The sequence below is a fragment of the Patagioenas fasciata genome, chromosome 29, assembly GCF_037038585.1.
Source record: "Patagioenas fasciata isolate bPatFas1 chromosome 29, bPatFas1.hap1, whole genome shotgun sequence".
NCBI classification, from domain to species: domain Eukaryota; kingdom Metazoa; phylum Chordata; class Aves; order Columbiformes; family Columbidae; genus Patagioenas; species Patagioenas fasciata.
Window position 1 is genome coordinate 231,337 of NC_092548.1, and position 23,285 is coordinate 254,621.

Genomic DNA, 23,285 nt, shown 5'->3' on the forward strand with positions numbered 1-23,285 from the left:
ATTGGGGGTAGCAGGGTTTTGGGGAGCAGGGTTTAGGTCAGCAGGATCTTGGGGTGAAGGGGTTTGGGGTGAAGGGTTGGGTTGGACAGGATTTGGGGTGCAGGTTTTTAGGGTGCAACTTGTGGGGGGTCAGGATTTGGGGTACAGGGTTTCGGTGTGCAGGGTTTAATGGTGCAGGGTTTGGGGGTGCGGGTCTTGGGGAAGCAGAATTGGGGGTGCAGGTTATTGGAGTTAAGGGATTTGGGGGTGCAGATTTTGGGTGTTCAGGACCTGGGGGTGCAGGATTTGGGGATGTAGGTTTGGGGGGGCAGGGCTTAGGGTTTCAGTACCTTGGGTTGAAGAGGTTTGGGGGGAAGGGTTGTGTACGGCAGGATTTGGGGGTGCAGGGCTTTGGGCTGAGGGTTTGGGGGTGCAGGGTTCGCATGTTCAGGAACTGGGGGTGCAGGATTTGGGTTTGCAGGTTTGGGGAATTTTGGCGTAAAGGATTTGGGGTGCAGGGTTGGGGGACGCAGGATCTGAGGGTGCAGCGTTTGGGGTGCAGAGTTAGGGGCTGCAGGATCTGGGGTGCAGGGTTTGGGGGGCACTGTTTTGGGGGGAAGGATTTGGGGGATGCAGGGTTTAAGGGTTTAGAATTTGGAGGTGTCGAATTTTGGGGTGCAGGAGGTGTGGGGTTTGGGGTTGCAGGATTTCGAGGAGAATGGTTTGGGGGTGCAAGACTTGAGGGTGCAGGGTTTGGGGGTTTGGGACATGGGGCTGGAGGATTTGGGGATGCAGGATTTGGGGTGCAGTGTGTGGGGGTGCAAGATCTTGGGGTGTACGAGCGTCGGGTGTGGGATTTGAAGGACAATGATTTGGGGGTGCAGGGATTGGGGGTGTAGGGTTTTGGGGTTGCTGCGTTTGGAGATTCGGGATGTGGAGGTCAAGGATTTAGGGGTACAAGGGCTGGTTGCAGGATTTGGGGTGCAGGGTTTGGTTGCAGGATTTGGGGTGCAGGGTTTGAAGTGCAGGGCTAAAGGGGGCAGGATTTGGAGGTGCAAGATTTGGTGGTCTGGGGTACTGGGGTGCAGGGTTTTGGGGTGCGGGATTTGGGGGTGCAGGTTCCATGTCTTTAGGAACTGGGCGGGGAGGGTTTCTTGGTGCGGACTTTTGAGTGCAAGTTTGAGGGGCCTTGATTTTGGGGTGCATGGTTTGGGGGGCAGGATTCCGGGTGTAAGGTTTTGAGGTGCAGGACTTGGGGGCGCAGGTTTCACACGTTAAGGAACTGGGGCTGCAGAGGTTGGGGGTGCAGCGTTGTGGGCTGCAGGGTTGAAGGGTGCAGGATTTAGGGGTACAGGTTTTGGGGGTGCAGGAGCTGGGGGTGCAGGCTGTAGGGATCAGAATATGGGGGTGCAGGGTTCTGGGGTGCAGGATCTGGGTGAGCAGGCTGTTGGGGTACAGAACCTTGTAGGTCAGCATTTAGAGGCAGGATTTGGGGTGCAGGGATTTGGGGTGCAGGGCTTTGGGGTGCAAATTATGGGGTAGAAGGTTTTGGGGTGCAGGGTTTTGGGGGTGCAGGGTTTAGCGCCAGAATTGGGGGTGCAGGGTTTGGGATTGCAGGGTGTTGGGGGAAGGATCTGGGGGTACAAGGTTTGGGGTAGCAGGGTTTTGGGGAGCAGGGTTTAGGGGTCAGGCTTTAGGGGGACAGGGTTTGGGGGGCAGGGCTGGGAGGGATGATTTGGGGGTGCAGGGTTTAGGGCAGCAGGATCTTGGGGTGAAGGGGTTTGGGGTGAAGGGTGGGTAGGACAGGATTTGGGGTGCACGATTTTAGGGTGCAACTTGTGGGGGCAGGATTTGGGGTACAGGAGGTTGGGGGTGCAGGGTTTGGGGTGTAGGATTTAGTGGAGCAGGGACTGGGGGTGAAGGTCTTGTGGAGGCAGAATTGGGGGTGCAGGTCTTGGGGAGGCAGAATTGGGGGTGCAGATTTTGGCTGTTCAGGACCTGGGGGTGCAGGATTTGGGGATGTAGGTTTTGGGGGGTAGATTTTGGGGTGCTGGGTTCGGGACATGGGTCTGGAGGATTTGGGGGTGCAGGGTTAAGGGGTTTAGGATTTTGGGGTGCACAGTTTAGGGTGCACGTTCTGGGCATGTATGATTTGAGAGTGCAGGGCTTTGGGGTACAGGATTTGGGGTGCAGGGTTTTGGGGTCAGGATCTGGGGGTGCAGGGTGTTGGGGAGAAGGATTTGGGGGTGCAGCATTTTGAAGTGCAGGGTTTGGAGGAGGGAGGTTTTGGGGGTGAAAGATTTGGTGGTTCAGGTTTTGGGGGTGCAGTGTTAAAAGGGTGGAGGATTAGGGGTGCAGGATTTGGGGGTGCACTGTTTGGGGTGCAGGGTTTAGAAGTCAGGTCTAAGAGTGCAGCGTTTGGGGTGCAGGGGCTTGGGGGGAAATTTAAGGTTGCAGAGTGTGGGGTGCATAGGACTGGGGCTCAGGATTTGGGGGTGCGAGGTTTCGTGACGTGTCAGGAAAGGCAGTCTGGGTTCCTCCTGCCTCAGGCACAGGCAGGCCCTTTCGGGGGGTTGTTTTGCCCAGGGACCTGGCAGCACCTGGTGGGTGACGCTCAAGGATGGAGGAGTCCGGTGTGCACCTCAAGGGGATTTGATTTTAGGTGAAAATATTCAATACTGAACTGCATGATGTGAATTGCCGCACTAACAATGTTTAATAAGTGTCTTTCAGATCGAGACAATGGTGATGAAACCAGCGCTGGCTTCTTCGAGTGGCGCCTGACAACTCCTTCCAAGTTGGTGTCCTTAACCCACCAACAGGGGTCATGAGATGCACTTGGACCATTTTCCCTGCCCTGGGAGACTGTGGTGACAAAATGAACTTAATGAACTTTTCAAAGGATGGTCCACTGATTAATTACCCCTGTGTATATGTGTACATATGTATATATATATATATAGTAGTAGTGATTAATTAGATTGTATTGATAGATTGCATTGATAAGGTTTAAGTATTCCATGAATGGCATATTATAAGGGGTGGAATGTCCTGGTTTGTTAACAACAAGTTTCTCTTTCAGTGAATTTGCCTGTCAGCTCAAGCTTCATATCAGCTGCATTTTCCTGGAGAACCCGACACATGGTTTGGTAAACACAGCAATGGAATGTGAGGTTATTGATAAGCATGGATGGACAACTCGCGAGAGGGGCAACGAGAAACCGGTGACCAAGAAACTGACCAACGGAGTATAACATCCCATTCACGTGAATACTTCATATAAAAGTGGGAGATCACGAGGATCTTGTCCCTTTTCCTTTTTTTTCCCTTTTCCTCATGGCCGACATCAGGAGAGGACCTTGCTGGTCGTCCCTGCGAACTGAGGCCAGTGAGAGACTGAATCCAGCTCCGGTTGGCTGCAGAGTCCAGTCCAGGACTTCGGGTGCTGGCTCTGCAGTTGCTGGGATTTTCAAGATTGGTTTTGTATATTTTGTATTATTTTCTCTGTTCTCATCAGCAGCATCAGTAAAACATCTTGAACTTTTCCAGCTCTCTCCCCTCTGTGCTTCTTCCCCTCCCGATCGCCTGTGCTGAGTGGGAAGGGGGGAGAGGGAGGGGCAAAAGGGGGAATTGGGGGGGGGAGAGGAGGTTGACAACACATCTGCCAGGGTTTGATTGTCACCCCGCAATCTTAACCCTCGACAGGCAGGAACATCCCCCCGGGCCCCTCTGCTGCTCCCCACAAACAAGCCCCTGAGGGTCCCACCGATGATGCTGAAGTGTCTGAGGAGGTGCTTCTCCAAGAGGCCCATCGGCTCTTTGGTGTCTCTCTGGACATGGTGCGGGTTGCCAAGGACGGTCCCAGAAGCGGCCCCACACCTGGGAACACTGGTGGCACCGATTTAGAGGGGAATGCGGTGGCCACAGCCCCATGGTGTTGCCAACAGCCATGCCTGGCCACCAGCACAAGGGCGAGCTGTCCTCGCACCTCAACACCTCTGGCACGGCCCCCTCATGGGGACACCCCTGGGCAGCGACGTCCCACCCGGCGCCTCGGCTGCCGACCAAGCCTCTGGAGACCTGGCAGCCGAACTGGCCGTGCCTGGTGATGTGCTCTTCCAAGAGGCCCTGCAGCTACTCGTTTGCTCCCTGGATGCGGCCGAGTCCAGCCAGGCTGGCCCGGAGTGAATTCTGGGGCATTTCTCCAGCGCAGCCGGACTTACCAAGGTGTTCTCGATCCGCCCCAGGGAAATGTGTTTTGTCGCTCCTCACCACTACGTACCAAGTTTGACAGATGTTGTTGCTCGTAGGTGTCGTTGCCCCGTCCCTCCCGCCAGCGCTGCCTCGGGCAGGAAGAGCTCAGAGAGCCCTTGCAGAGCCACGGGCAGCTCTGCCGGCCACCGCCTGCCCACAGCCCCTGGAGGAAGAGCTGCACCCTGCGTCCCACGGCTGGGATCGCTGCTCAGAAACGCTCACTGGGCACCAGCGGGCAGAAAAGCCAAAGCCAGCTTGGTACAGCTTGTTCTCCCAAGCTTGACTTCACAAGAACCAAGCCCTGGGCTGGGCTGGGGCTGCCAGGAGCCCTCACTTCACAGGGCTGGTTCCTTTCCACTCCTTCAGGAGAGCACCAGGTGTGGCCTCCTGAGCCGTGTGGGGACAGCCGTGTGCCACCGAGGGCCTGGCTCGGGGGTTTCGTCCCCTGAGCTGAGCGCAGCCATCGCCTGAGCTGCTGGTGGCTGCGCAAACAGGCACGTGGCTCGTGGGGGCAGGATGGGGCCCCAAACCCACGGTGTCCTCACGCCGTCCCCTCTGTTGTGTCGTTTCAGGCGTCTGCCAGCCATCCCAGGGGACTCCCCTGCAAAAAAGCAGCCCATGACTGGCCAAGCCAAGGGCAGATCTGAGCTTGAAGGCCAAGCACCGAAGCAGAGCCCAGCGCAGGCCGTGACCCCTCAGAGGTGCAGAGCAGGACAAGGAGAAAAGAAAGTTCCCGTGGGAAGCAAATTGCCGCCAATGAGCTCTGAGGCCAGGCTGCCCGAGGAGCCCACCTACAAGGTCTGCATTCCACAGCCACCAAGACCGCAGGCAGCACCATCACTGACACCAAGGCCTGGGATGTTCTGGCCAGTGCTGACAGAACCGCAGAACACCGTCTCAGCGGGGTACGGCTTGGAGCCCCCCCTTTGGTGCCACCCGTGTCCCAGGGGTCCGTGTCTACGCAATGCCACCCGCCAAAGGCCAGATCAGCAGTGTCCAGGATGCAGTGGCCTTGGCTGTAGGTCCAGAGCTGAAGCAGCACCACCTGAGGTGGCCCACCAGGTACGTGATTCGAATCTGTGTCATTCCTGAGTGCCGTTTCTTTGTAGAAACGCAGTCAGAGGGACAGTGGGGACTCTTCAAGGAGCCCTTAGTTGGGATTGATGTTCCCAGGTTGGGCTCAGCCATCACCAGAGGCAGGGGACTCATTTTCCAGTGGTGCCCCCTCTTCTGTAGCCTCAGGAAGCACACAAGGCCATGTTCTTGGTCCATGTTTGGAAGGCCCAAGTAACCGCAAGGCTGCTCTGGGCCGGAGAGGGGACCGGTTCTTCCCAGCTCATTGCTCCTTTAGATCCCCAGGGGGAAGAGAAAGGCTTTTTGGGTGGCTCTGGCACAGCTTGGGAGCAAAGCGCTGCTGCTGGAGAGGTGGCAGAGAGGGCTCAGTGGAGGGAGAGAACCAGCTGCCTCCCTTCCCTTCCCTTCCCTTCCCTTCCCTTCCCTTCCCTTCCCTTCCCTTCCCTTCCCTTCCCTTCCCTTCCCTTCCCTTCCCTTCCCTTCCCTTCCCTTCCCTTCCCTTCCCTTCCCTTCCCCGCCCTGCCCTCTTTCCTTCTCATCCTGTTCTCTGTCCCATCCTCTCTCACCAACGCCTCCTCTGCCTGGATGTCTCTTCTTTCCTCTCTTCTTTCCTTTTCTCTCACTCTCCTGCTTCCTGGCTCTTTTCTTTCAATTCCTCCATTTCAGTCCTGCAGCCCAGCTCTAGTTTTTCCTCTTCCCTCTCTTTGTCTGCTCCCTTCGCTTTCTCCCTCTGTCCCGTATCCTTCTTCCCGACTTTTCTCTTTGAGTCTTTGGACCAGTTTGGCCCCAAATCTGGGGATGTTTTGCCCCTTTTTGGTGAGTTTTGAGTGACCTGGGGCAGTGACAGGAGGGACACCAGGCTGTGACAGGAGGGACACCAGGCAGTGACAGGAGGGACACCAGGCTGTGACAGGAGGGACAGCAGACAGTGACAGGAGGGACACCAGGCAGTGACAGGAGGGACAGCAGGCTGTGACAGGAGGGACAGCAGGCTGTGACAGGAGGGACACCAGGCTGTGACAGGAGGGACAGCAGGCAGTGACAGGAGGGACACCAGGCAGTGACAGGAGGGACAGCAGGCAGTGACAGGAGGGACACCAGGCTGTGACAGGAGGGACAGCAGGCAGTGACAGGAGGGACACCAGGCTGTGACAGGAGGGACAGCAGGCAGTGACAGCAGGGACACCAGGCTGTGACAGGAGGGACAGCAGGCAGTGACAGGAGGGACACCAGGCAGTGACAGGAGGGACAGCAGGCAGTGACAGGAGGGACACCAGGCTGTGACAGGAGGGACAGCAGGCAGTGACAGGAGGGACACCAGGCTGTGACAGGAGGGACACCAGGCTGTGACAGGAGGGACAGCAGGCTGTGACAGGAGGGACACCAGGCTGTGACAGGAGGGACAGCAGGCAGTGACAGGAGGGACACCAGGCTGTGACAGGAGGGACACCAGGCAGTGACAGCAGGGACACCAGGCTGTGACAGCAGGGACAGCAGGCAGTGACAGGAGGGACACCAGGCTGTGACAGGAGGGACAGCAGGCTGTGACAGGAGGGACACCAGGCTGTGACAGGAGGGACAGCAGGCAGTGACAGGAGGGACACCAGGCAGTGACAGGAGGGACAGCAGGCAGTGACAGGAGGGACACCAGGCTGTGACAGGAGGGACAGCAGGCAGTGACAGGAGGGACACCAGGCTGTGACAGCAGGGACAGCAGGCAGTGACAAGCCCAGGGCTGACAGGCTCCCCCTCCCCTAGGGGGCGCTCGGCTGCCACACCCAGGCGACATAGAACCTTTGTCACAATGCCCGGTACCGTGGTGCAGATGCAGTGACACCGCAGGTGACAGGGACTCGGCACAAGTTGAGTTACAGCTCAGCAAATTCTCACTCGTCTGAAGAAGCAGAGTTCTCCAAATTGCTGCTTTTGCGGCTCAGATGATGCCATCAGGTGGGTGTTCTGGTGTCACACAACGGCAAACAGAGCAGAAATGGTGAAAAATTCAGGTGTCTCAGGTAGGTGGGCTTTTTAGTTTGGGCCTAATCCAGAAGGTCTGGTGGCTTTCCTCCTCGTCTGAAGAAGAGTGTGGTCTAAAATATAAATAGAAAAATCATCCTCGTGGAGGGTTCTTGGTGTTTTAGGCTCAGTCTCAGTTTCCCAAGTAGTTGGGGTATTTTTTGCTCTTCTGTGAAAAACATTTTGCTGGTTGTGCATTCTCAAAATGTCCCGTTCACATGCGGAGACGATAGAAGTGCGATGTCACGTATACAATTTTGCTTTTGTATCTGTAGAGGGGTTCTCATATTCATAAACACTCATGAACTGACTGATTTCTTTTTCTTTTCTGTATCTCTGCTGTTTCAGGACACACAGATGACAACGCCCCAGTCCCTAAGAAGCCATCAGAAATTGTTGGAAGAATTGCAGCTGGAGCAGTGAAAGCTCCCAGCAAAACACACGTTTTGTAAGTATTCCTTTGCATTCTTTGTGAGGCGTTTCAGTGTGCTTTAACCTTTTTAACAGATATGAGTTTACAGAGGCATTCAGATTGTATCTTGCTTATTAAAGCGGCTGTTAATTTTTGTTGTGATGGGGTAGACTTGAATGGATCTGACTCAAAGCAGATTTTTCCGCCTCTGTTTCCATGGCTGCACTTTTAGGCCCACGTTTTTTGGCCTAAAGCTTTAGGCCTACAGTTGTAGGCTTACATTTTATAAGCCTACATTTTTAGGCCTGATTTTTCAGGCCTACGTTTTTAGGACGTGAGGTCCGAACTCCGACAGCGGTGACTCTTCAGATGATTTAACTGTTCCTGGGGTTGGTTGTTCTGAGACCCAAGTTTAGATCCCATTTCCTGGACACGGAGGGATTCCTCGGTTTACGTGTTTGCTTTGATAGTAAAGACATTGGAGCACGAGCTTGGAATTTGTTCCCATCCGGGCAGAGTCTCATTCTCAGTGTTTGACTGTTCCTTCCGCTGGGCTGAGGGCGGATAGAGCAGGTATTCGTAGGCCCCAAATCTGAGGTGTTTGCACACTAAAGAAAAAGATCAAATAAACGTGAAAGAACGAAGTGACAGATCAATGAGTGTGTGGAATCTCAGCAAGTTTTCAAGTGTCATAAATATTTCCTAAAATATTGCAGTGCTTTCAATGTCACTTTAAAGCACTTAAAGCAGTTTCTGGCATCAGAGTTTATGTATAAGAATGAATTTCCGCATTCCTGAGGCGATCAGAACCTAAGGTTTTGGTGTTCAGGTTTTAGAATCTGGTTTCACTGCTTTCTGTTGGGTCCGGATGCTTCATTTAAGTTCTGATCACCTTTATTTCTCCTTCTAGAAGTCAGCAGGAGCCAGTGAGCGGAACATCTAAAGCCGTATGTAAAAACATTGTCTCACCCTTTCTCCTACACACCACGCTGAATTTTAACCAACGCAGCCTTGTATGAGTTTCCCAAGCATTGACATAATGTATTTTCCAGTAAATGTTGTAAATATTGGCCTCAGCAAGGTAGAAAGTGAGTCACGCCGCTGTTGTGAGGACACTGCTGTGCAGCTCCGCGATTCCTTGTCGTGCCTTAAATACTTGGGGATTTGTTCCTAAAACCGTGTAATTGCAGCGATTTTGTTGGGGCCCCTCTGAGTGCAAAAATGTCTGTAATAGATTGCCATGAATTTAAATATCGTTGCTACACAGCTATGAATTTACCTTTGGGAAAGGGGTGGTGTTTTTCTTCAGGTTTGCAAACACTCATTGTGCTGCTCCAATATTATATAAATGAGAAACACAAGGAAACACTTGACTGGTAAATGGTCTGGATCTGGATTTGCTGCTCAGGTCGAATACTCTGTGTCTGTTACGTGGTTTATATATTTTGTCTTTATTTTAATGTAAATTGCATTTATTCTATTCCAACTAATTCGGATGGGTTTTTATTTCTTGAAAACAGTTATTTTTCTCTTTTTTTCTTTTTACTGGCAAGTGTAGCAACACAAACGCCGTGTTCACAAATACAGTTTATTTGGCTTTTTTTCCATGCTTCTGTGTGGGGGATTGGACTCGATGATCTTTTGAGGTCCCTTCCGATCCCAAACATGCTGTGATACTGTGATGCATTTCAAAGCAGAACTCAGTGTGGTAGGAATAAATGGCTGGAAAGCTCGCCCGTGATTGTGGAACAGTAAGGCGACGCCATCTGAATTCGTCACAGCTGTTTTGTGCTGCTGTCCCACTGTTTCTTGAATGTACCATTGAATACGTGTTTAATTCTTTGTGAACAGATCGATGACTCTCCTGCGCCTCTTTCTCTGGCACAGCTTATTAAGGTATTACAATAGAATGTAAGGTATATATTCTTGTCAAATACTATTAAAAACAGTGTTTTCTTCCTGTTTTTGAATCTTACACGGTGACCTATAGAGCTGGACAAGTCTTGTAATTGAACAATATTGGATTTAATATTGGATAATTTAGCATCTTTATTTTACCTTTAAAATGTGTGTATATTTGGATAGTGTCCTGTGATCTCCCAGCCCCAACGTCACGTTGCAGAATCGCTCATCTTCAAGATGCAAAGAAGCGGCACTTCAGAAGCTGTTTTTACTGGTTTTCTTATGTTTCGTTACTTTTGTGCTGGAAACTAACACAATTCTCACAGAATAATTCAATTACGGACGTTTCAGGGGGGGTTGCAACAGCCAGAGCAGAAGCGTTTCTGTAACATGGACGATTGCACAGTGATGTCTGAGTTTCCAGGCTGGAGTTCACTTCCGAGAAATCTCTTCCCACTGGGAACTTCTTCCCTCTCTCGCTGCGGAAATCAAATCACGTACATTCAGGAAAAAAATAGCTTGGGAGGCAATCCTTTCCTTTTCAAAGGAAATCTAAATCTGAATTCGAAATGTGTCCTTGGCTCTGGAATCTCATGTGGAATTTTATGCTAAAATGGGAAAAACTGTCCAAGTGTGTGTCACACATTTCAGCTTTTGAGGAAATTTAAGTGTTTCAGAAAATGCAGGACAATACCGTAAAGCTGAGTGCAGACTGGCTCAGCACGGAGGCAACGCGTTGCAGAAAGTTTTCTGCTTTGTGATTCTGATGAAGTAAATGCCATATTTGAATTACAGTCTATTCCTAGTCATGTTTTGTGGGGTTTGGATGTGTTATGTAACTGTTTGGGTTCAATTAGTCAAGTATCTCTCAAGTTTTCTGTAAATGTTACTGGAGATGGTTTCATAGATTTTGATCTGGATTCAACATTGAGAAAAATAACGTGTATATGAAAGAACAATTTAATAAAAAATTGAACGTAGCTGGTTGATTTGTGGACAAAATCCTATAAATGCACATCAAAACAAAACCAGGAGTGATTGATCTGAACGACCTTGACTGTCCAAATCATTTCCATCTTTCTCAATGAAATGGACAGCGGAGATCTATCTTCTCCTTCAAATTACCTAGCGCTTAAAAATACTGGATAATGCAGATTTTTCTACACGTAGCTCAGAAGAAAATGGGATTAGTTACAGAGGTACAAACAGAGCCAAAAGTTTTGAGTTCCAAGCACGTAACGTGTCTGTCACCCGTTAATACCCCGTTGAACAGACGGCCAACCTGGCTGAAGCCAACGCTTCTGAAGAAGACAAAATAAAAGCCATGATGATCCAGTCCTGCTGGCAATACAATCCAGCCACGTGAGTGCTGCTCATGTCAGATCTCCTCTCTGAAGATGATGGAAAACTTGTCGAGGCATTTCCTTTGGCAAGGGTGACGCTTCTTTCTTTTTTTTCCCCAAAACACTTGTAGTTACATGAAGACCCCTCCACCATCGTACACTTGTTTCCGCTGCGGAAAACCCGGCCACTACATAAAGAACTGCCCGACAAAAGGGGTAAGACTGGGGGGGCTCCTGGTGAAGCTTTTTAAAAATCTTTTCGTTTTCAATTTTAATATTTTTGTATTCCCTTTTAATATTATCGTAGGAAGAATTGTTTCTCTTGGGGCGAAATGCAGAGGTTGTGCAGCAAAGTTGCAAAGCCCTTCAAAATACAAGGCAACCTGGAATTCTAGATGTACTGTTTTCTTTTTTCTAGGTCACAGACAATAGATGTGGCTGTAGATCATCCTCTGCGATCCTTTATGCCTCTTGATCCATTTCAGTATTACTGGCAATTTTTCCGTTTTGAACTCTTTTTAATGACATTTTGCAGTGTTTAGGATTCCGTACAAACGGAGATGTTTCTGTTGACCCCACCTGTTGGATATTTGTGTGTTTTTGTTCCACAAGTCTTTTGTTGAATATTCACGCAACCCTCACGCTTGGCAAAAGGAGAGGATTAAAAGCTTTTGCTAGTTAAAATGGTCATTGAAATGTCATTTGAAGCGTGGGTCTCCAGGTGAGAGACGTCTGCATTTCTGTTCCTAACAGGACAAAACTTTTGAGCCCGTTCCCAGGATTAAAAAGAGCACAGGAATTCCCAGGAGTTTCCTGGTGGAGGTTGAGGATCCCAGCACCAGGGGCGCGATGCTGACAAACACCGGAAAATACGCAATACCGATAATTAACGCGTAAGTACGGGATTAATTGGACTGACCCGAAGGGCAACGAGAGGAGCCCCGTGAGAGTGTGAGAGCGGCAACGCCAGCAAGTTGCGCGGCACCTGTAGTGATGGGGGAAGAAGCGTTGTCACCGTCCCGTAACCTGGAAATTCCATCTCTTATCTCCCTTTGACGAAATCCAAAGCTTGGAAAAGCTTTCCTTTGCCCATCTTATTGCCATCTTATTTTCCACCCCCCTCCAGGGAAGCTTATGCGAGAGGGAAGAAGGAAAAACCTCCATTTTTACCAGCGGAACCGCCCTGCTCCTCCTCAAACCACGACCCTGTTCCCGAGGAGCTGTTGTGTCTCATTTGTAAAAACATAACGACCGATGCCGTCATTATTCCCTGCTGTGGAAACAGTTATTGCGATGAATGTAAGTGTTTGTTAATGCCAAGCATCACACCCGCTCTTCTGAAAGTAGAAATAGAAGAAAGAAATATCATTTAAAATATCAGAAAAGAAGTATAAGAAATAAATATAATCCGCATTCTTCTCCCTGAGAGGGTTGGTTCGAACCTCCAGAACTCAAACCGACCTACTCGTGGTTTTTGAGAGGTGTTTTATTCCTTGACCTTGAGGTTGGTGACTTCTTGCTGGATGAGAAGGTGGAAAAAAGACCAGGCAACACATCCAGACACAGCCTCGTCTAATGAGACCAATTAGCACACCAGGACACAGCCCCGTCCACATCTTCAAATGCTGCAAGAGCAGAATATCAAAACTCGGTAGCTATTTGCTGCATGAGAGAAACTTTTCACACTATTGAACATTTAGAGCTTCATGCTCTTCATTCCAGACCATATTTCATCATTAATCATCTAAGTGCTTTTATAATTGATTAGAACCCACAACATGTCCTTAGTTTGGCTAAAAATACTTGGGTGGCTCTAATTCTTCACAGGTATCAGGACAGCGTTACTGGAATCTGAGGAACATAAATGCCCAACGTGTCACCGGACGGATGTTTCTCCGGATGCTTTATTTGCCAACAAGTTCCTACGCCAGGTAACGCGGTGACTTTTACATGAGCTGTTTGTAAGAAAAGGCTGTGTGTAAAAAATATGGATTTACATCTCCTTAAGCAAGGCTGAATTGCTTAAGGCTGAATTTCCTGTTCAGACCCATTATCTGTTGTTCCAGAAGGTACAACTCTAAATTTAGGGACAGTCTGGCCAGTTCAGGTCAGTTTTGTTTAGTGTGATTGTTTCACATTCAAATTCGGTGTTAACACCGAAGGACTTCAAATACTAAAGTATTCAATAAAGGATGGAACACCAATCCTTAACGTCCATGTTTAATGTGACACGTTCCTATCTCTGGATGTTGATTTATTTCAGCTTTGATGGCATTTGCAGGAGCGCACAAGTGATTTGACTCCGCAGAGGCTTTTGTGTGGAGATCTGGTGAAGTTTCTGGAATATATTCTGTAACGTCACCTTTCTGTAAATGGTTTCTCTGCCTCTAGGCTGTGAACAACTTCAGAAATGGAACTGTCTACACAGAAAGGGTCCGTAAGCAGCTCTGGCAGCAGCCGCCGCCACTGGTGACACCTCCTGCTGCTCCGGTGACAAACGCGGAACTTCCCAGCTCTTCCTCTCTGCCCATCCGCAGTTTGTCAGCAGAGAAGGTGAGGTTTACTGCAATATACACCATGAGTTTTGGATTTCAGTAGGGCTTCTTTTCCATGTGTTTGCATTTATCCCCCAGGACTATCAGGTTCCTGCTCCAACACAAGCGGCTTTACCACATCTCCTGGGCCCCCAAGGACAACCAACCCCCCCAACCGGTAACTATAACCTTAGAAATTCTTTAAAAACCTTCTCTTCAGATAAACTGAAAGGGATTTTTTCTCTCTCCTCTCCCCACTGCAAAAGATCCGCCAATGAGAGCCAGGGCAATGTGCTCAGCAGGTGACAAACCAGCCTGGGAGCTGTGAGTATCGTACAGAAATGTTGGGCCTTGAGGTGATTCCGGTGCCCCTGGGGCCGCCATTTTGAGCCCTGAGGTGTGGGGCCCAAAACTGACACCAGGATTCAAGGTGTGGCCTCTTCTTGTATTGACCATGCTTTGGTTTTTTGGTGTCTTTTCGTAATGAAGTTCAAACTGTAATTGTAATAAAGGTCAAACTTATTTTAACAGGGAGGAGGTGAAGTCGAAACCTGATGAGTTTACAAATGATTTTGTGAAGGAATTGATGGACTATGAAAGGAGTCCAAAGGAGCGTATGCGTTCATTTTCCAGGTAACTGCTTTGTGTGTCCTTAATGGAGAAGCAGAGTGTCTGGAAGAAGCCGGAGGAGTTCCACTCCACGTCTGTGTCACTGGGTGGATTGGGTGGCTCCTGGGTTTGCAGTGACAGGAGTTTCCTGCGTGGGTTACAGCTCAAATTGGGTCAGAGAAACTGTCCTCATTTCATTTCTTGTTTCTCTCACGTGGCTACCCAGAGAGATTTTACCCTGGGCTGCAGACTGGTGGCTTCCACTGGTCATTGTTGACATGGTTAAATTTTTCTTGGGAATTAAAAGGTCAGACTTGTTTGTAAAGAGATCTTCAATTGGTGAAGGACTTTGAGAGGAGGAATGATGGTGATGAACATACAGGGAATCATGTGAAATGATTCTTTAAAAAATGATAAAGGAAAAGCTTGTGGAGAAAAAACTCAGGGCAGCTGATGTTTCCTATCCCCCAAAATCCCTTGGGCAGGAGACTGAAGAGCTCTCTATTAGTCATGGTGCCAGGTTCTGTCCTCGAGAAATGGCATTGAGTCATATTTCCAGAGTTTAGAAGCTTTTAGAGATGATTTTATCAACATGTGGTCACTGTTCCTGGTCAGAGCTCCAAGTATGTGCAAGATTTTGCTAGGACATCTGGCTGGAAGTGTTGATTAAACAGTGTGGAGGACTAAATAGTGCACAGGATTAAATAGCATATAGGATTGCAGTACAAGTGCTTTGCGTCCCCTACAAATTGCCAAATAAGTCGTGAAGTTAAATAGACTAGACTGGCAGTTTAAAATCGAGCGTGACTGTCCTCAGGCTAAATCACGTTTTCTTGCTATTTGATCCTGCACTGTAGCCCTTGGGACTCGCTCTCTGGAGGGGGAAAAAAAAACAACTAAACCAAATCTGAGAGGAAAAAAACTGGGGAGAGTGACTGCTTTGAAATAATGTAATTATTCTTCTGTGTTGTGCTTTTTTAAGGTCCAAGTCTCCCTGTAGTGCTTTGCCTTACCCTAGAAGTTCGTACACCCGCTGCAAGTCGCGATCAGGCTCTTCCTGCACTCGCTCCAACTCTCGATCACGGAGTCGTTCCCGCTCCCGTTCCCACTCGCCATTGCCATCGTCTCCAAGAAAAGGCAAAGGGAAGAGTTGTAACGATCGTTCTAGGTCAACGTGGCGTGGTGATCACCACTCATGGTCAAGGTCTCCAGTATTTAGAGGCCAGTCTGGCACTCAAAGGACAACACCTCAAGGGGAAGGACAAAGGGAGTATTTTAACAGACACACAGCGGTTCCACGATATGGTATGAAAGCTGCCTATGGCCGATCGATTGAATTCCAGGATCCATTTGAAAAGGAAAGATACAGAGAATGGGAAAGGAACTATGGAGAATGGTCTGGAAGGTCTGGCAAGGGCTGTGCTGCTGGTGCTCAGCCTGGACTTCCACCGAACAGAGAGAACTTTTTTCTAGAGAGGTTTGATCCACCTGAGAGCAGACGAGAGATTTTGCCTTACACTTGGGGACATAGGGAGAATTATCCTGGTGGGCACAGCCATGAAAATCATTGTATAGCTGGAGATCACCCTGAAAAACCTTCTGGAAGAGAGCACCATGGCATGGAAAATCCAACAAACTCAAAAGAGAAAGAGACGAAAAACCCACTGGGAGATGGCAGAGCAGATAAACAGAGATTCCAAGGGAAGAGAAGAAGAGAGGGTGAGAATGAAGGTTTTCCCAACGCTGAGCTGTTTGAAGATGCAAAAAAACCCAAGAGAGCCAGGTAGAGCAGAAGATGTTCAAACGAACATCAGAAGCTTCGATTCTGTATTATTGTAGTGGTTTGGTTATAGTCCATCACTATTCGTTGATTCTGATTTGGGGATTTGCTCCAATTAGATGGCACTTTGACAGTGGTGTTTAATTCAACTTTGACTGAGTTTGTAATGGCTTTAATCTTAGTAACACAAGTCACGTTTTCTTCTTTACAGTTAATGAAAATATAAAGATACTTTTTTCAAACAATAAACTACTGATGATAGAAAGAAACCTGGTTTGGTATGTTTGTAATTAGATGTCTTGTATATTGAAAGCCATGTCAGGTCATTGGAAATTAATTGGAAATTTATCCCTTCATCCTCATGTTGTTGCCATCCAGCTGTGAAGAATGAAGCACTGAGAGTGAACAGTGAAGGAGTAGATTTTTGGGAGGGGTTGGAGAGCGGGTGTTGGAGGGAAGAGCTGTTTCTCCTTCTGCAGCAGTCTTAGTGGACGCTGGCATGAGATATCATGTCATTGACTTCTTTACAGGTGGTTATTCAAGCAAACATAAAACCCAGCCTAAGAGTGGAGCGCATGATGTGGAGATGTGGGCCTTTTGGCGTGCTGACACCACAGCCGCAAAAACGACTGTTTGAGAGAAACACATCTAGAGCTCAGCAGGTTTCCTGAGCTGGATTCAGTTCTTGCTAAGCCTGGTTTAAGGCTGCAGTGTCAGAGGATGCGATCAAAGCAAAACCAGCCCAGGTGCTCTCAGGAACAGCAGGCGTGTGCATTGCAGAGCGTCTCCACCCCATGCTGAACAAGGATGGGGTAAGACAGGCGCCCCTCGGGGAAATGCACTCAAAATCTGGTGAAAATGCTGAATTCAAGGCCCCACTGAATCGGCTGCTGGTGTCCCTGTTGGGGGGAGTAATTTAGGATTCTGTTTACTGCAGAACAATGTTTAGATTTCTTAGAGAGAAGCGCGACTTAAAAGAGTTCGGTGGCGGGATCGGTGTGTTATTCACTGCATGGGGGAAATATGCCAAGGCAAATGTTGCTCACAGTATGGACCCTTGAGGGAAACCACTCGTTCCTGGTTTCCACTGAGCCACTGACCATTCCTCTTTGGACACAGCCATCCAGCCAACTCCTTATCCATCTGTCCATCACATCAATATCTCACCAATTTATAGGTGGGGGACCGTATCAAAGGTCTTACAGACAGTCAGATGACATTTGTAGGTCTGCCCTTGTTTGCTGATGCAGTCACACCATCACAGGAAGCCACCAGAACAGTCAGGCATGATTTACCCTTGGTGAAGCCTTGTGAGCTGTCTCTAATCACCTCCCTGTCTCCCTTGTGTTTCTACAAATCTTCCATGAGGATCTGCTCCATGATCTGACCAGGCCCAGAAGTGAGGCCAACAGGCTTGTAGTTCCCAGGGTTCACTGTTTACCCCTTTTTAAAAACAGGCCTTATATTCCCCTTTTCCATTCACTGGGACATCATGTGATCCAGGAACACCTTGATAATAACACCATCAGTGGGACGAGTAAAGGACTCTGACACATCAGATGTCATTGGGTGCTTGAGTCTGAACAACTCACTCCTGATCTCCATTTCCGTGGGAGATGAGACCAGCAGCTCCATGGAGCAGGTTGCCTATTGTGTGCCCACCTGAACGGAGGCAAGAGGAATCCCACCTCCTGTGGGTCTGTGGCGGCCATGGGAAGGAGCTGAATGTCCTTCCAACCCCAGGACTACAAACCCAGGATGAGGTGCCTCAGTTGACTCAGGTGAATCCTTTCCCTCCGTGGGGATAGAGGAGATCCCTCCCTGTCCCTACCTGGGTGTCCTGTTGTCCTGGTTTGTTAACAACAAGTTTCTCTTTCAGTGAATTTGCCTGTCAGCTAAAGCTTTGTATCAGCTGCATTTTCCTGGAGAACCAGACACATGGTTTGGTAAACACAGCAATGGAATGTGAGGTTATTGATAAGCATGGATGGACAACTCGTGAGAGGGACAACGAGAAACCGGTGACCAAGAAACTGACCAACGGAGTATAACATCCCATTCACGTGAATACTTCATATAAAAGTGGGAGATCACGAGGATCTTGTCCCTTTCCTTTTTCCCTTTTCATTATGACCGACATTAGGAGAGGACCTTGCGAGTCGTCCCTGCGAACGGAGGCCAGTGGCAGGCTGAATCCAGCTCCGGTTGGCTGCAGAGTCCAGTCCAGGACTTCGGGTGCCAGCTCTGCAGTTGCTGGGATTTTCAAGATTGGTTTTGTATATTTTGTATTATTTTCTCTATTCTTATCAGTAGCATTAGTAAAACATCTTTAACTTTTCCAACTCTCTTCTCTCTGTGCTTCTTCCCCTCCCGATCGCCTGTGCTGAGTGGGAAGGGGGAGAGGGAGGGGCAAAAGGGGAAGGCGGGGGGAGAGGAGGTTGACAACACATCTGCCAGGGTTTGATTGTCACCCTGCAATCCGAACCCTTGACATTGAGTAATATTTGATATTTCTGTCACATTTGATCTTTAGATCATATTTACTATTTGTATAATAAATATATAAACTTTTTCCCACTAATTTTTGTCTGGGGTTAGTCTATTTTCTTCTCTTAGACTTCATCACTGCTTGGCAGTCGTGGTTTGTCATTACATCTCACACCGCTTCTCTCACTCTCTCCATCCCTTTGACCATTTTAACTGTTCTTCACCTCTTCCAGCTCCCACAGCTCCTCTACAGATCCGTCAGTCTGACCTCGGTGCCCAGGAAGGTCATGGAGCAGATGATCTTGAGTAACATCACACAGCACATACAAGAGAACCATGTGGTCAGGCCCGGTCAACACGGGTGTATGAAAGGCAGGTCCTGTTTGACCAACCTGATCTCCTTCTATGACAAGGTGACCCAACTAGTAGATGAGGAAAAGGCTGTGGATGTGGTGTACTTGGACTTCAGTAAGGCCTTTGACACTGTATCCCACAGCATCTCCTGGAGAAGCTGCAGCCCATGGCCTGGATGGTGTATCTGCAATGGATAAAGAAAAGGCTGGAGAGCCAGGCCCAAAGAGTTGTGGTGAACGGAGCCAAATCCAGTTGATGGCCGATCAAGAGTGGTGTCCCCAGGGCTCAGTGTTGGGGCCAGTTCTGTTGAATCTCTTTATCAATGGTCTGAATGAGGGGATTGAGTGCACCCCTAGTAAGTTTGCAGATGACACCAAGTTGGGTGGAAGTGTTGATCTGCTGGAGGGTGGGATGGCCGTACAGAGGGATTTGGACCAGCTGGATTGTTGGGCTGAGGCCAATTGTATGAGGTCTAACAAGGCCAAGTGCCGGGTCCTGTACTTGGGTCATAACAACCCCAGGCTACGCTGCGGGCTCGGGAAAGAGCGTCTGGAAAGCTGCCTGGCAGAGAGGGATCTGGGGGTGCTGACTGACAGTTGGTTGAATATGAACCAGCGTGTGCCCAAGTGGCCAAAAAGGCCAACAGCATCCTGGCTTGGATCAGGAATAGTGTGGCCAGCAGGACTAGAGAGGTGATTGTTCCGCTGTACTCAGCACTGGTGAGGTCAAACCTTGAATCTTGTTTCCAGTTTTGGGCCCCTCGTCATGCGAAGGACATTGAAATACCAGAGAGAGTGCAGAGGAGGCGACAGAGCCGGTGAAGGGTCTGGAGCACAAGTGTGATGAGGGGCGGTTGAGGGAGCTGGGGCTGTTCAGCCTGGAGAACAGGAGGCTGAGGGGAGCCCTTATCACTGCCTACAACTGCCTGAAAGGAGGTTGGGGCATGGAGGGTGTTGGTCTGTTCTCCCAAGTAGCGAGTGATAGGACAAGAGGAATTGACCTCAATCAGCGCCAGGGGAGGTCTAGATTGGATATTAGGAAAAAATTCTTCACAGAAAGGGCTGTCGGGCACTGGAACAGGCTGCCCAGGGCAGTGGTGGAGTCACCATCCCTGGAGGGGTTTAAAAGGCGTTTGGACGAGGCTCTTAGGGACACGCTTTAGTGCGAGAGTTACGTTAGGTTACGGTTGGACTCGATGAGTCAGGGGATCTGAAAGGGCCCGACAGCTGATGTTCTCTTCTCCCTCCCACTTCTGCAGGGTTGTCTCCCTCTGCAAGACGTCGTGCTGCAGCCCACGCCCGCCAGCTGCCTGCGCCCAGCCCCGCTTGCCAACAGCTGCAAGGAGCTGTGCACCATCCAGTGCGCCGACTCCAGCGTCGCCATCCAGCCCCCGCTGGTCCTGGTGATGCTGCCAGGCCCAGCCCTCAGCTCCTTCCCTCAGAGCACAGCTGTGGGATCCACCACATCGGCTGCTGTGGGGAGCTCGCTCAGCTCTGCCAGTGTGCCCCTCGCTTCTGGGGTCTCCCTGGCCATGGGTGTTCGGGTGTCTGGGCCATGGGCTCTGCGGGCCTCTGGGACGGGGCAATCTCTTACGCTGAAGCCAGCGGATTGCCTGCCCACGGTCAAGCGCTGGGAGCCTGGAGCAAACCCTGCAGCCAGCCCTGAGAGCACGGCCGTGGTCTGCAGAGGAGTTGGGCTCCCACCGCTCCCCCTGCAGGAAGGGGCCTGCACGGGCCTTCTGCCTCTTCCCAAGGAAGCCTCTCTCTTTCACTGTCTTCCTCTGCTTGACTGCATGCTCCCCATTAAATCCTTCCTTCCTTCCTTCCTTCCTTCCTTCCTTCCTTCCTTCCTTCCTTCCTTCCTTCCTTCCTTCCTTCCTTCCTTCCTTCCTTCCTTCCTTCCTTCCCTCCTTCCTTCCCTCCTTCCTTCCCTCCTTCCTTCCCTCCCTCCTTCCCTCCCTCCTTCCCTCCTTCCTTCCCCCTTCCCTCCCTCCCAGTGGGTAACACATGATTGCCAGAGCCTTGAAGGGAACTGGAAAAGCAGCATGCCTGTCGGGGAGGTTTTCCTTCAGATGGCCGCATTTCTCTGAGCTTTCCTCAGCCTCCAAACTGCGTTGCTCAAGCTCTCGTCTTTTCCATTCCCCTTTGTTTTTCTCATTAAAGACAGTTGGCATCAGCTCTGCAGGACACTCCTGTTTCACCCTCCCGTCTTCTGCAATGCCAGCCAGCTGAGAACCCAGAACAGTTCCTTGGTAAATGACAGGTTTACCCATGGTTCCTGGCCTTGAGAGAGCCCCGTCTTTTGCCCCTGGCATCTCACAGCGCTGGAGGCGAGGCCAGGTGGAGTGAGAGCTCTTGTGGAAGGAGCCCCGTTACTACTTGGCACACCTCGAAAGCCACAAAACAAAGTGTGATGTAAGCCTGAAAACTCATAGAACCTCCCTGAGTGGAAGGGTTCCCTGGAGGATGATCTGTTCCAAGGCTTTGTGGGGTAGGGAGCCTAGATGAGATTTTCTAGCACGCTGTCCAATCGCATCTTGAAAAGCTGAAGTCATGGGGACTCTGGCACCTCCCTGGAGAGGCTGTGAATTCCCTTGGAGGCACTGAAGCGCCCCAGGGTCACTCTCCCGTGTTCCTTCCTGGGAAGGTGTGTGGGGCTGTGCTGTTCAGTCATTTCCTGATGTGAATGCTGAGACCTGTTTCCCAAAGGCCCTCAGAGCTCAGCCCAGCTACTGTGGGAGAGGGCCAGTCCCCAGAAGGCAAAAGCTGGAGGTTGTTTCCTTCCCTGCCGTGTCCAGCAGGATAAGAAGGTGCGGGCATCAGGAGCAGCCACCGCCGGAGCGGCTGGAGCTGCAGCTGGAGCCGGAGCCAGAGCAGCAGGCGCAGGCAGCGCGAGATCAGGAGCAGCGGCAGCGGCCTCAGGAGCAGCAGCCGTGTGCTGGTGAGGTGGCCGAGTGGTGAAGGCGATGGACTGCTAATCCATTGTGCTCTGCACGCGTGGGTTCGAATCCCACCCTCATCGGGCACTTGGCGGTGGCCAGAGCTCCTGAGTGGGAGCAGCCTGACGTGTGTCCCCAATGAGCCTTTGTTTTAAGACCAGAGTTGCCTGAAAAGACCTTGCAGGTGGCTCAGGACTCACCTCCACACCAGCAAGAGGAATAAGAATGGGAAAGGAAGATCCAGGGAACTCACAGGACTGTCAGCCTCTCCTCAGCCCCTGGGAAGAGAGAGTGAAACATCCTCAAGTACTTTCCAAACGCAGGCAGCGCAGGAAGCTGGTTGGAGTAGTAAAGCACAAAGCTGCAGTCCTGCTGAACCGCTGGTAGCCGCCTACAGTGAGCTGGCCAGCATGGTGGAGCAGAGAAGAGCAGAGAAGGTTGTTCACCTCCCCATCAGTGAGGCTCAGCCAGCCACGGAAACGAGAAAGAAAATACACGTAAACCACTTTCTGTCACAGAACATATTTCAAATAAGATCTTTTTATTTTAATGGGAGGCATTGGTCTTATCTGTTCTCAGAATCTCAGAATCACTGGGACTGCAAGGGACCTGCTGATATCCTTTAGTCCAAGCCAACTGCTCCGGCACGGTCACCTTGAGCTGGTTGTGTAGGTCACAGTCCACTTGGGTTTTGAGCATCTCCAAGGTTGGAGACTGCACAACCTCTCTGGGCGATCTGCTCCGCTGTACGACACCCCCACACCTCCCGGTAAGGAAGTGTTTTCTGCCTTTGAGATGGAATTCCATAGGTTTTAATTTGTGCCCATGGCATCCTGCACTGCCAGTCGGTGCTACTGGTGAGAGTCTGGCTGCCTCTTCATTCCCTGCCCTTTGTATGGGGACAACCCCGGCTCCCACGGCCTCCCCTCGCGCTCCAGACACACAAACCCTCTACAGCTGTGGGACAAAGCGGGTCCTGCAGGGCAGACCTGTGTGGAGGCCAAGCAGCCAGAAACCCCCCTGCCCAAGGAATCTGGGGCCTGGGGGTCAAGGGCAACTGTTGTCTCCACAACAAGGTTTGCTGCCCAGTTCACAGTTTGCCCGATTGTAGCACACAGAGATGAGATGTTATTTGTTACAGGGTTGTGCAGGTCTGGGTGCTGGAATAAAGCCAGCACACCAGAGAGAAAGGTTACAGCCACTATGTACAAAACGTTACCATCCTCAGGGGAGCCCTGCAGACCTAATTGGTTACACGTTTGCGTATTGGTTACATAATCATTTCAGCATTTCATGATCAGCGTTCAGCTAAAGGACACTTCATCCAACCATCTCAAGATGTGTGTGAACCAAAACTCAAGTAATTGTGCAGGCTTAAAACGTCTAAAGCTGAGAGGTCAGTTTTGAGCAGCAGAGGAACACTCACGTCGACTCAATATGAGTGATAAAGCATAGTTCGATTTATTAGCCTGAACAGCAGATACTTACAGAGTCCATGATAATTATGCATACCTGTCACCTACTAATTGGCTTAAGCTCTAACAGTCACATTTGCATGGTCCTCCTACTTGCAGCTGCTAGCTATGCTTATTCTACATTCTTG

The 23,285-nt window shown here is 50.2% G+C and overlaps 1 long non-coding RNA gene and 1 other non-coding gene across 2 annotated transcripts; both read left to right on the plus strand.

Annotated features, from left to right (window-relative positions):
• Positions 1 to 5,211: 5,211 nt before the first annotated feature.
• On the plus strand, positions 5,212 to 8,920 carry LOC136113856 (uncharacterized). Its single transcript, XR_011736010.1, has 3 exons — positions 5,212 to 5,295; positions 7,672 to 7,771; positions 8,646 to 8,920. It is a non-coding gene; the product is annotated as an uncharacterized lncRNA (long non-coding RNA).
• A 12,763-nt stretch (positions 8,921 to 21,683) lies between these two features.
• Positions 21,684 to 21,765, plus strand: TRNAS-GCU (transfer RNA serine (anticodon GCU)). Its single transcript has one exon. It is a non-coding gene; the product is annotated as a tRNA-Ser (tRNA).
• The last annotated feature ends 1,520 nt before the right edge of the window (positions 21,766 to 23,285 follow it).